Genomic DNA, 13,872 nt, shown 5'->3' with positions numbered 1-13,872 from the left:
CACAGGGAGAAGCATTGCTTAAATAAAGGAGGCTCTTTGTCCAATTCCCCCTGACTCAGTTGCCCTAGATGTCCATCTTTAAAGGAAATTCTACACTCACTTTATTTCTTTGCAGAACTTGCCATTCTTTGTGGGAAGTTTAACAGATTGTCCGAAGACTATTTATCACTCAGTAGTCCAAGTAAAAGAATATATAATCTACCATCATTAAGCTCCTCACTCTGCCCCCATGATTTCTGATTATCTGACCCACAGATGCCTTAGAAAACAGCCTGCCTGCAAGTCAAAAAGTGGCCCCCAAAGTGCTCATTATTCATGCTTTATGTATATATATCTGTCTGCCATATTTATCAATAAATTAATATTTCTTTTCTGTTCAAATCTTATTAGATGTAGAACTGGTGCCTGGTGGAGGGGTAAGGGTAAATGAGACCAAATGTGGAAGAACACTGACAGGTACAAATATTGATGAAAAGGAAATATTTCTACCCAGTATTTCTCGGGAGTGCTCATCCCACATAAACTTAATTATAGTTTTCAGGCTCTTCATTGCCATGTTTCTTCCAAAAGTTTTCTGAGAAACAGGTATTCACCTTTTCAAATTAAACCTTTGAAATGTAGAAAGTGCCAATTAAAAACTTATGATGCTATTTTAGAAGAATATAAGGAGGGATTATTTTATACTGTGATATACAATGTTCTGTGCAAAGTTGTCACATGGAGATGGAAAAGTTGCTGTTCTCCCAAAGCTATGTGAAGATCACTGTCTCCATGAACCTTATGTCTTATTTCTAGTACTCTTAGCTCCTAGTGAGGGTTTATCTTGTCACACTACCTTACACCAACATTATGTGTGAACTTTCTTAAACTTTGCTATCTCTAGAATTTGTAATGAAAACAATAACACATGAAATACATTCCCTTATTATTTCATTACAATGAGTTTTAACATCTCAAGATTTATTGAGTTCATAACATCATTTTTCCTCGTTTGTGTTATTCTATTTATTTTCTTATATTAACAGTAAATCTAAAAAAAAAACTATTTCTTTTACACAGTTCTGCGAAAAGTAAAAAGTGCATTCAAAATTTAAAAAAAAGAGAGATGGAAATATATTAGAAAATTGTGATGGCTAATTTTGTAATTTTGCCACTAGAGTAAAACGTGGAAAATGTTTTTCACTTACCTGTTAGAAGACACTGAATAAGTGTCAATTCTGACCATCTTTTTTGATACCAACCTTTTCACCGAGCAGTGAAAAAAAAAATGCTCGTCTCTGAATTCCAGGGAGAATATTTTAAAAAATAATGACATAAGGTTTTGGCATCATGGAGAGTGTTCTTCCTAAAGTTTTCTCCATTACACTAGTCAGAAACATCTCATACGTAATAAACAGCTTTCATTTGTCTATTTAGCTTATTAGGAAAACAAGTTAATTTTTCTCATGCGCTTTAATCACACATAAACAAGTATTTGGAATTCTCAGCTTCTTCACACTGAACAACCTTACCAGGGAAAAAAAGAGGAATAAACAAATGAATGGTAGAGAGAGCAGGTAAAATAAATAAATAAATAAAAATAGTTATTCATTAAAAAGAAAGTGGGCCATCCAGAAACGACTATGCTACGAGTTAGTACCTAAATTATCCCTCCTTGTGTTAGAAACTTACCAGAATGGAAAAGTGTGCTATAATATAGCCAATTAAATGAGATAGTTAGATAGGATCATGGACTCAACGGATATGAATTTGCACAAACTCTGGGAGATAATGGACAAGGAAGCCTGGTGTGCTGCAGGCAATGGGGTGCAAATACTCTGACCTGACTGACTGAACAACAACATACAGTCTTTCACACGAAAAAGAAAAAAATTCTAAGCAAGAATTTAATACATAAAACAGTGTCTTTTAAGAAAGAAGAGGATATAATTTATGTTTCTTTAAAAATTAACAACTTTAAACATCTTTATAAGTGCCTCTTGACCAACTGCATGTTTTCTTTAGAAAAAATTCTGTTAGGTCTTCTTTTAATTTGAATCAGTTGTTTTTTTTTTTTTTTTCATTTTTTAATTGCATGAGCTATGTATGTATTTTGGATATTAACCCTTTATCAAACATATTATTAGCAAATATTTTCCCCCATTCAGGATATCTTTTCATCTTGTTTATAGCTTCCATTGTTGTGAAAATACTTTCAATCATGATACATTTAAAAATATTGCTATGATTTATATCATAGAGTGTTCTACCTATAGTTCTACCTTTAGTTTTATGGTTTCAGTCTTACATTCAGGTCTTTAATCCATTTTAAGTATACCTTTAAAAGTATATGTGTTAGAAAATGTTTTAATTTTATTCTTTTACATGTAGCTTTTTAATTCTTTTAGCATCATTTAATGAAGAGGATGCCTTCTCCAACTGCATATTTTTGCCACTTTTAAGATCATAGATTAATGGACCACAGTGTGTGGGTTTATTTCTGGGCTCTCTGTTTTGTTACATTGACCTCTGTGTCTGCTTTTGTCCCTTGTTTTGATCACTGTAGCTTTGAAGTAGTCTGAAATCTTGAAAGTTGAAACTTTCAGCTCTGTCCTTTCTCAAGACTGTTCTGGCAAATTAAACTGCAGTGAAGTATTATTTCACACATCTGTTCAGTTAACTTCAGTTCAGTCGCTCAGTTGTGTCCGACTCTTTGTGACCCCATGAATCACAGCACACCAGGCCTCCCTGTCCATCACCAACTCCCGGGGTCTACCCAAACCCATGTCCATTGAGTCAGTGATGACATCCAACAATTTCATCCTCAGTCATCCACTTCTCCTCCTACCTTCAATCTTTCACAACATCAAGGTCTTTTCCAATGAGTCAGCTCTTTGCATCAGGCGTCCAAAGCATTGGAGTTTCAGCTTCAGCAACACTCCTTCCAATGAACACCCAGGATTGATCCCCTTTAGGATGTACTGGTTGGATCTCCTTGCAGTCCAAGTGACTCTCAAGAGTCTTCTCCAACACCACAGTTCAAAAGCATCAATTCTTCGGTGCTCAGCTTTCTTCACATTCCAACTCTCACCTCCATACATGACCACCGGAAAAACCATAGCCTTGACTAGATGGACCTTTGTTGGCAAAGTAATGTCTCTGCTTTTCAATGTGCTATCTAGGTCGGTCATAACTTTTTTTCAAAGGAGTAAGCGTCTTTTAATTTCATGGCTGCAGTCACCATCTGCAGTGGTTTTGGAGCCCCCCAAAATAAATTCTGACACTGTTTCCACTGTTTCCCCATCTATTTCCCATGAAGTGATGGGACCAGATGCCATAATCTTCATTTTCTGAATGTTGAGCTTTCAGCCAATTTGTTCACTCTCCACTTTCACTTTCATCAAGAGGATCTTTAGTTCTTCACTTTCTGCCATAAGGGTGTCATCAACTGCATATCTGTGGTTATTAATATTTCTCCTGGCAATCTTGATTCGAGCTTGTGCTTCTTCCAGCTCAGCGTTTCTCATGATGTACTCTGCATAGAAGTTAAATAAGCAGGGTGACAATATACAGCCTTGACGTACCCCTTTTCCTATTTGGAACCAGTCTATTGTTCCATGTCCAGTTTTAACTGTTGCTTCCTGACCTGCATACAGATTTTTCAAGAGGCAGGTCAGGTGGTCTGGTATTCCTATCTCTTGAAGAATTGTCCACAGTTTATTGTGATCCACACAGTCAAAGGCTTTGGCCTAGTCAATAAAGCAGAAATAGATGTTTTTCTGGAACTGTCTTGCTTTTTCCATGATCCAGTGGATGTTGGCAATTTGATCTCCGGTTCCTCTTCCTTTTCTAAAACCAGCTTGTACATCTGGAAGTTCACGGTTCACATATTGCTGAAGCCTGGCTTGGAGAATTTTGAGCATTTCTTTACTAGCATTGTGAGATGAGTGCAATTGTGCAGTAGTTTGAGCATTCTTTGGCACTGGCTTTCTTTGGGATTGGAATGAAAATTGACCTTTTCTAGTCCTGTGGCCACTGCTGAATTTTCCAAATTTGCTGGCATATTGAGTGCAGCACTTTCACAGCATCATCTTTCAAGATTTGAAATAGTTTAATAGGAATTCCATCACCTCCACTAGCTTTGTTCGTAGTGATGCTTTCAAAGGCCCACTTGACTTCAAATTCCAGGATGTCTGGCTCTAGGTGAGTGATCACACCATCCTGATCATCTTGGTCATGAAGATCTTTTTTGTACATCAACTATACCTCAATAATTATTTTTTAAATGACAAGGATATAAAGCCATATCCACACAATCAAAAGTTGAGGAAATTTGTCACTCACGACCACACCTGCTTTGGATTTTCCTTGTGAATCAGCTGGTAAAGTATCTGCCTGCAATGTGGGAGACCCTGGTTGATCCCTAGTTCGGGAAGATCACTTGGAGACGGGAATGGCCCCTCACTCCAGCGTTGTCGCCTGGAGGATCCCATGGACGGAGGAGCCTCACGGGCTGCAGTCCACGGGGTCACAGACAGTCAGATACGACTGAGCAAACAGCACTTTAGCTTTTCACTTCTAGCTTATAACAAATACTAAAGCAGTTTCTTCTAGTTAAAAGGACAATAGACAGCAATGTGAATATATATGAAAGTATAAAACTTGTTTTATGTGGTCACATATCAAAACAGATACAGAATACTACTGTAATGATGTTATGAAAAGTCCTTTGTTTTAGTGTAAACATTGAAAGATGTACATACTTCTATATTTAAAATGAATAATCAACAAGTACCTTCTCCTACTCTGCTCAATATCCTGTAATAGCCTAAATGGGCAAAGGATTTGATAAAGGATAGATGTTGATGTGTAACTGAACAACTTTGTGGTACACCTGAAACTAGCAACATTCTTAATCAGCTATGTTCCAATATGAAATAACAAATTAAAAACAATATTATGCTACAAAAAAAGTGACTCTTTTCATATGCTGGGGAAAAAAATGGAATTTAACCAAGTGTGTGAAGATTTTTATACTGAAACCTATAAAATAGTTTTAAGGAAGTTAAAGATTTATAAACAGAAATATATTCCATATTTATGGATTAAAAGATTCCCTGGTGGCTCAGTGGTAAATAACCCATCTGCCAATACAGGAGGTGAAGGTACAGTCCTTGAGTCAGGGAGATTCCCTGGAGGAGGAAATGGCAACCCACTCCAGTATTCTTGCTTGGGAAATCCATGGAAAGTGGAGCCTAGAGGGCTACAGTCCATGGGGTCACAAAAGAGTCAGACATGACTTAGCAACTAAACAACAATTAAGATAACAACACTCCCCAGAATGACCTGCAGATTCAAAGCAATTCCTGTTAACATATTAATAGCCTTGTTTTGTTTTGTTGGCAAAAAAGAAGGTAGACCTAAAATTCTTATAGCAATGTAATGAACTCCAAAAAGCCCCAGTCTTGACAAATTAAGAACACATTTGGAAAACTTTTATTTTTATGCTGAACTTACTAAAAGCTACAATAATTTAAAGTGTACTAAAATAAGACAAACATAAACAAAAATATATAAAGTCCAGAAATAAACATATACTTTTTTTTATCAGTTCTGTTTTCACAAGGTCACCAGTACCATTCCATGGGACTTGAATAGTCTCTCTACAACTGATGTCAATAAACTAGTTGTGGTTGTTGTTCAATCGCTCAGTCGTGTCAGACTCTTCATGACCCCATGGACTGCAGCACACCAGCCTTCCCTGAAACTGGAGATGATTCTTCCTCGGTTTCTTGCATGGTTACATGTTTTTCTGTATTATTTCCAAAATGTCAATTCTTCCTAATTCTGGGTGCATAAATATTCATAAAGATAGGTGGATGTCTTCTGTAAATACACAGCAATGTGCTGTTTCCTGAATGTTTCCTCAAGCAATTCTCATAACAGCCTGTGAGATGGATTACTCTTCTCACTCGATATTAGAAGAAATAAGAATGTAAACTGACTAAATTCCATCTCACATTAAAAAGTTGCAAATAGAAAAAGGCAAGATCCTAATCTGATTTTTCTGATTCCCAAACTAATGTGCTCAACAACTTGGATCATCATTTCAACATTTTCAGAAGAGTCTGTGGGCTCATTGTTTATAGGGAAATTTTGGATGGAAGAAAAGTGGGTAAAGAAGAGAAAGGTAAAATGGATCCTCAATGAAAGCAGTGCATGCATGCTTAGTGGCTCGGTCATATCCAACTCTTTGTGAATCCTTGCACCCTATCCCTCCAATCTCCTCTGTCCATGGGATTTTCCCAGCAAGAATACTGGAGTGGGTTGCCATTTCCTCCTCCAGAAAGCAGTACTACATAGTTCTTAATATTGGGGATTCCAGTCTGAGTCTCTTCATAGGTTGATGAAATTGCTTTATATATATAACTGTCTCTGAAGTAATATTAAAATAAAAATAGGACCATTTCAGTCCTATTAAAATACATTTACTAATTCAACAGTGTGTATTATAATAATGACATAGGGCATAAATTATTTAAAGTGAAAAAAAAAAAGCATAATCTAAACTAATCTTAGCTCTGCCCCTTTTAGCTGCCTGATTTGGGGTAGGCACTCTACACTTCTACTTCTTAATGTGTAAAATAAGTATAAAAATGAAAGTAGTAACTACTAAGACAGATAATTCCTAGGCAGATTGATAAGAAGTCTGGAGTCCCCAGGGAGGAGAAAGGGGTCTGATGCTTTCAAGGAGAAAAGGACAAATGTCTTTTTTCCATATGTCTTAGTCAATATCACAAAGTATCTTGCTTGTTTCTCCTTAAGAAGAAACTATTGACTAATCTTGTTATCTTAAAATGTATACTATGGGAGTAAAGGTATATTATGGAAGTAGGTCTGGTAATATCTTTCTATTGTTAGTTCTAATCCCGTCATCTTAAAATGTAAATTGTGGGAGTGGGTCTAGTAAGATCTTTACAACCTTGAGACATTATTTTGATTTATTATAATAATCAATTGAAAAAGCACGTAACTCTCTTTTCTAAGACTAGCGAGGGGGACACTCTCCATCCCCCTTCTGATGTCTATGTCAGAAGCTTTCTCTGTCTCTTTTCATACTCTAATAAAACTCTGCTACATGAAAGCTCTTTAGGGATCAAGCCTGGTCCCTGGTCCTTGAAGCTAAATCTACATCTTCAAAGATCACGAATCCGACACCGTTCACCATAAGCTATCACCACCTTACCTGTTTTTAATGAAGCCTAAATAACAAAGTATCTTCCCTTTACAATTAGCTTTAGCTAATAGATGGGGAAACAGTGGAGTGTCAGACTTTATTTTTGGGGGCTCCAAATTCACTGCAGATGGTGATTGCAGCCATGAAATTAAAAGATACTCCTTGGAAGAAAAGTTATGACTAACCTAGATAGCATATTCAAAAGCAGAGACATTACTTTGCTGACTAAGGTCTGTCTAGTCAAGGCTATGATTTTTCCTGCGGTCATGTATGGATGTGAGAGTTGGACTGTGAAGAAGGCTGAGTGCCAAAGAATTGATGCTTTTGAACTGTGGTGTTGGAGAAGACTCTTGAGAGTCCCTTGGACTGCAAGGAGATCCAACCAGTCCATTCTGAAGGAGATCAACCCTGGGATTTCTTTGGAAGGAATGATGCTAAAGCTGAAACTTCAGTACTTTAGCCACCTCATGCGAAGAGTTGACTCATTGGAAAAGACTCTGATGCTGGGAGGGATTGGGGGCAGGAGGAGAAGGGGACGACAGAAGACGAGATGGCTGGATGGCATCACTGACTCGATGGAAGCGAGTCTGAGTGAACTCCGGGAGTTGGTGATGGACAGGGAGGCCTGGTGTGTTGAAATTCATGGGGTCACAAAGAGTCGGACGTGACTGAGTGACTGAACTGAACTGAACATTATTATTATATTATTACTATTATATAATCAGACTTTTGTCATCTATTTTATGGATGAAATAATACCATTTACATAGGTTGTAATCATATCATGCATATAGCAGTCAATCATTAAGTGTATATTAGTTATCATAAAGTTATTAGATTTAAAAATATGTTAATTTTATTACAGTAGCTTCTGTATCTTTTCATTACTTTCCCATTACCAATGCTCTGTCAATTATTATAAATAGTCTGATTCCAGTGATCCTTTGTGTTTTCCATCTCCCTACTTAAACTCAGCACACTTCATATATATCTCTCAAAGGTAATTCCTAGAATAACATCCACATTCACTCTTTCTCAAATCTGTCTTCATCCTTATAATCTCACATTCTCGGTTACCTTGCATGGTTTCCAGTTTCCTAAGAATAAAGGGAATATGCCTTGGCTTTACATTCATAGCCTTTACACCCATTTTCTACTTTTCATTGCAGGTTGGCTACAACTATATGTGAGATCTGTTAATTCATATTAGATTCTGAGCATCTTACATGATTAAATGTGCTCAGGCAATCTCCTGCCTATGTGTTCACAGAGTTCCTCATGTCTAACTTTAAACATTATCCACTCATGCCTTTGAGGGGATTTAAGAGATCAGAAACTTTTTTTCCTATATCAAAAGAAAAATTGAAAGTAATTTGAAAATAACTTGGAACTCAATAGAATCAAAGCATTTATCTTTTTATTACATGTAGAGGCTTAGTGAACGCACAGTTGAGCTAATAAAAAAGTATTTTGGGGGGTAATTTAATTAATCATAATATAAGACACACGGAGAATAGGAACATGACTGAGTTTGTTCTCCTTGAGCCCACACAGAATCCAAAGATGCAGAAAATAAATTGCATTTGTTGTGTATTTTGTCATCTAGGAAATGTTGTAGGAAATGTGCTCATTATGGTAACCATCATAGTCAGTCCATTACCAAGTTCTTTCATGTACATTTTCCTGGCCTATCTCTCTTTTATTGATCCTTACTATTCCTCTGTGAATATTCCTAAACTGATCACAGATTCACTCTGTGAAAATAAGACCATCCTATTCAATGGATACATGATCCAAAATCTTTGGGGAATATTTCTTTGGAGGTACTGAAGTCATCCTGCTTACATGATGGCCTATGATAGCAATGTGACCATTTGCAAACCCTTGCACTATACAAATATCATGAACTGGAAGATGTGTGGGCTGCTAATTGGAGTGACATTAAGTCTGAAGTTTTCTTCATGGAATCATACGGATCTTCTTCATCTTCAGATTACTCTTCTGTGGCCCTAATGTCATAGACCACTTTTTGTTTGATCTGAATCCTTTGTTCAATATTGCCTGCACTGATACTCACACTCTAGAGTTCTTTGTTGTTGCCAACAGTGGATTCCTCTGTCAGTTAAACTTCCTCCTCTTGATGGGCTCCTATGTCATCTTTCTGTGCTCCCTAAGGAACCACAGTTTGCAGGCGAAGCACTAGGCCCTCTCCATTTGTGTCTCCCAAATCACAGTTGTTATCATATCCTTTGTGCCTTTCACATTTGTGTACCTGAGACCACCAGTTACTTTACCTATTGATAAAACAGTTGCTATATTCTACATTTTAATAACTTCCATGTTAAATCCTTTCATCCATACCTTGAGAAATGCCCATATGAAAAATACCATTATGGATGTGTAATAGAAAAATGATTTCAGGTGACAAACAAAAGATGTATGAAGCCCACCATGGATTCCATTGATGCAAATGTCAAAAGTGCATTACTGATGTTTCCATCAAAGAATATCTATGAGATAAAAGAAAAATAGATAACCAGTATACCTCATAGATTCTGCAGGGGGAGAAGAAATGGGCGCAAGAAAAGAGGAAAATTTTGATATCTCATGCTTCCTGATTTTAAAACTTACTGTAAAGCCACAGTAATCAAAACAGTGTGGTACTGGCATAAAAACAGGCATATAGAGCAGCAGAAAGGAGAGCCAGCAATAAGCCATCACAGGAATGGTTAAATGATTCTTTTACAAGTATGCCAACATCATCCAAAGGCAAAAGAGGCTTTCAGTCAATTGTCTTGGCAAAACTAGATGTCTATGTGTAAAAGAATGAAGGTAGATCCTTAGCTTACATCATATTAAAATATACTCAAATGGATCAAAAGCCTTAACATAAGAGCTAAAATCTTGAAACATCTAGAAAAAATGGAGAGGAAAAGATTTAGGCCATTAGATTAGGCAATGATTTTTTTTAATGACACCAAAAACAAAGGCACAAGAAGAAAAACTAGGTAAATAGGACTCTATCGTGCCAGGAGCCAGTGTGGAGAATCCCGGCCATGGCAAAGGTCATGAGGAAGAGACCTGATGGACAAACACGAGATCAGGCCTCAAGGGGTCCCCCTTCTTGAACATCTACCCCAAAACCAGAACCTGTTTTTTCATGACTTTTATCAACTCTTCTGACATTAACAGGGGGCTGTCCCTGACCAAAGAGTTAACTTAGGGCTCTAGTTGATAAATCTCCTGGGCATGAAAAGAGTGTTTCAAACCCCCTGTTAGCATTCTAGCTTACTTGGCAGGTTTATCCAGACTCTTGCAACATTGTTGAGCCTACGCTTGCTGCCAAATTCGCACATCCCTTATCCATTGTGTTCCTGGGAGCGCATATAGTCAGGATGTAGTAGAAACAAGTAATAGCCTTAACATTAGCAACATTAGACTTTGAGTTAATAAGTTCTTTCTTTGCTATAACCTGCTGAATCTTTGCTCCATAAATATGTAACTCTGCACTTTAAGGGTGACGCAGGCTAGGAATTTAAGAAGAAACACTTTAAGGGAAAATTATTGTTCTGGCTGACAAACCTTATCAAAGAGATCATAAAATAGGCCTCTGGGCCAGAAGATAATGTACAAAAAATGAGACGCTTACAAAAAGGAACCTGATATCGATAAATTTATTACTGATGAAATGTTGACTCTACATTTTTCACCTTGCTGTATGTATAACTCTAGGGTATAAAAGCCCCGAGAAAAATAAAGTAAACGGGCCTCGCTCACTGAAGCTTGGTCACCCCGTGTCATTCTTTCCTTATCTCTTTCTCTATCTTTCTTCATTCGCCAACGTCGTCCATCCTGAGGATATCCCTGGACTCTGCTGAGGCTGGACCTCGACAGTATCATAATTTAAAACTTCTGTGTATCAAAGGATGCAATCAACAGAGAGAAAAGGCAACCCACAAAATGGAAGGGAACAAAAACATATCTGATAAGAAGTTCATATCCAGAATATATAAGGAATTTCTACAAATCAGTGACTAATAACAACCCGATTAATAAATGGGAAAACAAATTGAAAGGAACTTTTATTCCAAATTTGTATAACCATGTTCTTTACAGTATTATTCAAAAGAATCAAATGTTTAAATAATCAAAGTATCCATTTCCTCATGAATAGATAAACAATATGTGGTATATAGTCAATAGGATATTATTCAACATTTAAAAAGGAGCAAAGTGTATGACTGATGGTGCAACACAGCTAAATTGCAAGGATGTGTTAAATAAGTTATTCATTTCTCATAAATTTTATCTTCTCTAATAGGTTTATATTTACAAATGAAGTGAAATGAAATTCACTCAGTTGTTTCTGACTCTTTTTGACCCCATGGAATATATAGTCCATGGAATTCTCCAGGCCAGAATACTGGTGTGGGTAGCCATTCCCTTCTCTAGGGGTTCTTCCCAATCCAGGGATCAAATCCAAGTCTCCCACATTGCAGGCGGATTCATTACTGTCTGAGCCACTAGGGGAACTCATATTTACAGATAGTTTTGTAAAAATATACACTTTCCATATACCTCACATTCAATTTCTCCATTATCAGACTATATTATTACAGTACGTATGTCACAGCTAATTATCACATATTTTAACTAAAATCCATTCTTTAATTTGACTCCTTTTTTTACTAATGCCATTGTTTCTCCTCCAGAATGTTATCCAAGCAACCACATTATATTCACTTTTCATTTTTTTTTTCAGCTCTTCCAGACAGTGATGATTTCTCTGACTTTTCTTGAATGACCTAGACCTTGATAGCTTTGAAGAGAACAAGTGAGACACTTTGCCTTAAAACTCTCCCTGGGTATTTGTCTGGTATTTTACTCACAATTAGACCAAAGTTATAGGTTATTGGAGAACCAACCACAGAGATAAAGTGCTATTTTCATCATATCATATCAGTGGGTAAGTACTCTCAATGTGATTTATCACTGGGCTCTTAATTCTGACCACCTACTTGAGGTACTCTTTGTCATAATTGCTCCCACAATCCCCCACCCCCCATAAATTTGTTATTTTCCATCATTTTGCACTGTGTTCTCTGGAAAGAGGTCACTTAAGTGTGTGCACAGCTCACACTGAGGTGGTGGAGAATTTGAGGGTAGAATGTCTATATAAATTATTTGGAATTCGATTTTCTCCTAATTAGTTATTTATTCAGTTATTTGCATCATTATGACTCACAGATATTTATCTTGTACTTTGAGTTATATCTCAGTTCTATGTTCTTTGTTTTCTTGCTGACATTTTTCCTAGCACAGGGCATTGGGGGCATTCTTGTTTGGTTCCTGTGTCCCATTGGATTATCTTCATCAGTATGTGTGAAAGGAAGGAACACAAGGGAATGGCCTTCTCCAATTCTATACTTTGCATCATCCACATGTAAATACTTCTACAGGGAAGGCAAAAGAGATGCACTTGCTCAATCAAAATCTTATATGGAGTGAATCTCAGAAAGTGTGGAGGTGAATCTGGAATCACCTCTGTCTTCTGATATGCAGGTGAGGACATAAGTCTCCTCATGAGATCAAAGAATCCCTGGTTCTGGATAAACAGAATTTTAGGATTACTTGTTTTATTCTCAGCCGAGTAAATGGTGTTCAAATTTTCCTTGGGCTGAAAAGAGGGCAATAGAACATCCTAACCTCTGCATAAACTCTTACAGAGCTAACATGACTTTTATTGAAGAGTAACAATTTATATGATACTTGGAGAAAGTGAATCTGATTAATGACACTGTGAATGTCTAATACATATAGCATAGCTATGGAAAAATAGAAAGCTTAGAACATTTCTAGATGTGTTTTGCATTCTAAAGTCAGATGATAGAAATAAAGGACTGATGAAAATGAGCCCTGCTTGGTAGGAGTATTGGAACTGAGGATGCGAGAGATCAACAAATAGAAATAATATCTGCTTGTGAGTTTCAGGATATATTCCATAGATATGATAGTTTGTGGTGGATGTAGTAGAATGCAGACGTCCCTTTTCCTCAATAACATCCAAGTATAGCGTAGTGAGAAACACTGTTAGACTGTATTCACAGAAGATTTCCTTAAAGCTTTCATTCATTCAACAGATATTGATCAAGCACCTACTATTTTCTAGGTGCTCAAATTCAGTAGTTTATGGGTAAAAACTCTGATCCTTGTTGCTTCATTCCAACTAGTGTCATTTGTATACATGCAATTTTAATATATGTATATCTATATATCTACATAGTTATACAGATATAAATGTTATGTGAATGATTCACACGTGACTATTATTGATGTATATATATGTATACATATATAAATATAGATGAGGAATATATAATATTCTTCATAGATATAAACAGCAAACAATTTTTCATTTGATTGTTGAAGTCTTGAGAAGAGTATACTTGGAAAACACCTAATTAGGCAAGTACACCTTTAGTTAAATGTAGCTGCTGTTGTTCAATGTGATTACAAAGCATTTAGTTCTGTAACTACCTCTGTCCTTGCCTCAGTATCTTACTCATGCTCTCAAGTCTTCTATTCTCTCCAAAATATCACTTTCCCTCCTGCATAAATCAGAAGACAATTGTTATGGCTCAAGGATGAGCAATTGT

The 13,872-nt window shown here is 36.6% G+C and overlaps 1 pseudogene; it reads left to right on the top strand.

Annotated features, from left to right (window-relative positions):
• Positions 1 to 717: 717 nt before the first annotated feature.
• Positions 718 to 9,620, top strand: LOC138080180 (olfactory receptor 4C46-like; annotated as a pseudogene).
• Positions 9,621 to 13,872: the final 4,252 nt, after the last annotated feature.

This window comes from Capricornis sumatraensis, chromosome 5, assembly GCF_032405125.1.
Source record: "Capricornis sumatraensis isolate serow.1 chromosome 5, serow.2, whole genome shotgun sequence".
Classification (NCBI taxonomy): domain Eukaryota; kingdom Metazoa; phylum Chordata; class Mammalia; order Artiodactyla; family Bovidae; genus Capricornis; species Capricornis sumatraensis.
The sequence above is the reverse complement of the archived record's forward strand: the minus strand, read 5'-3'. Positions and strand labels throughout refer to the sequence as shown.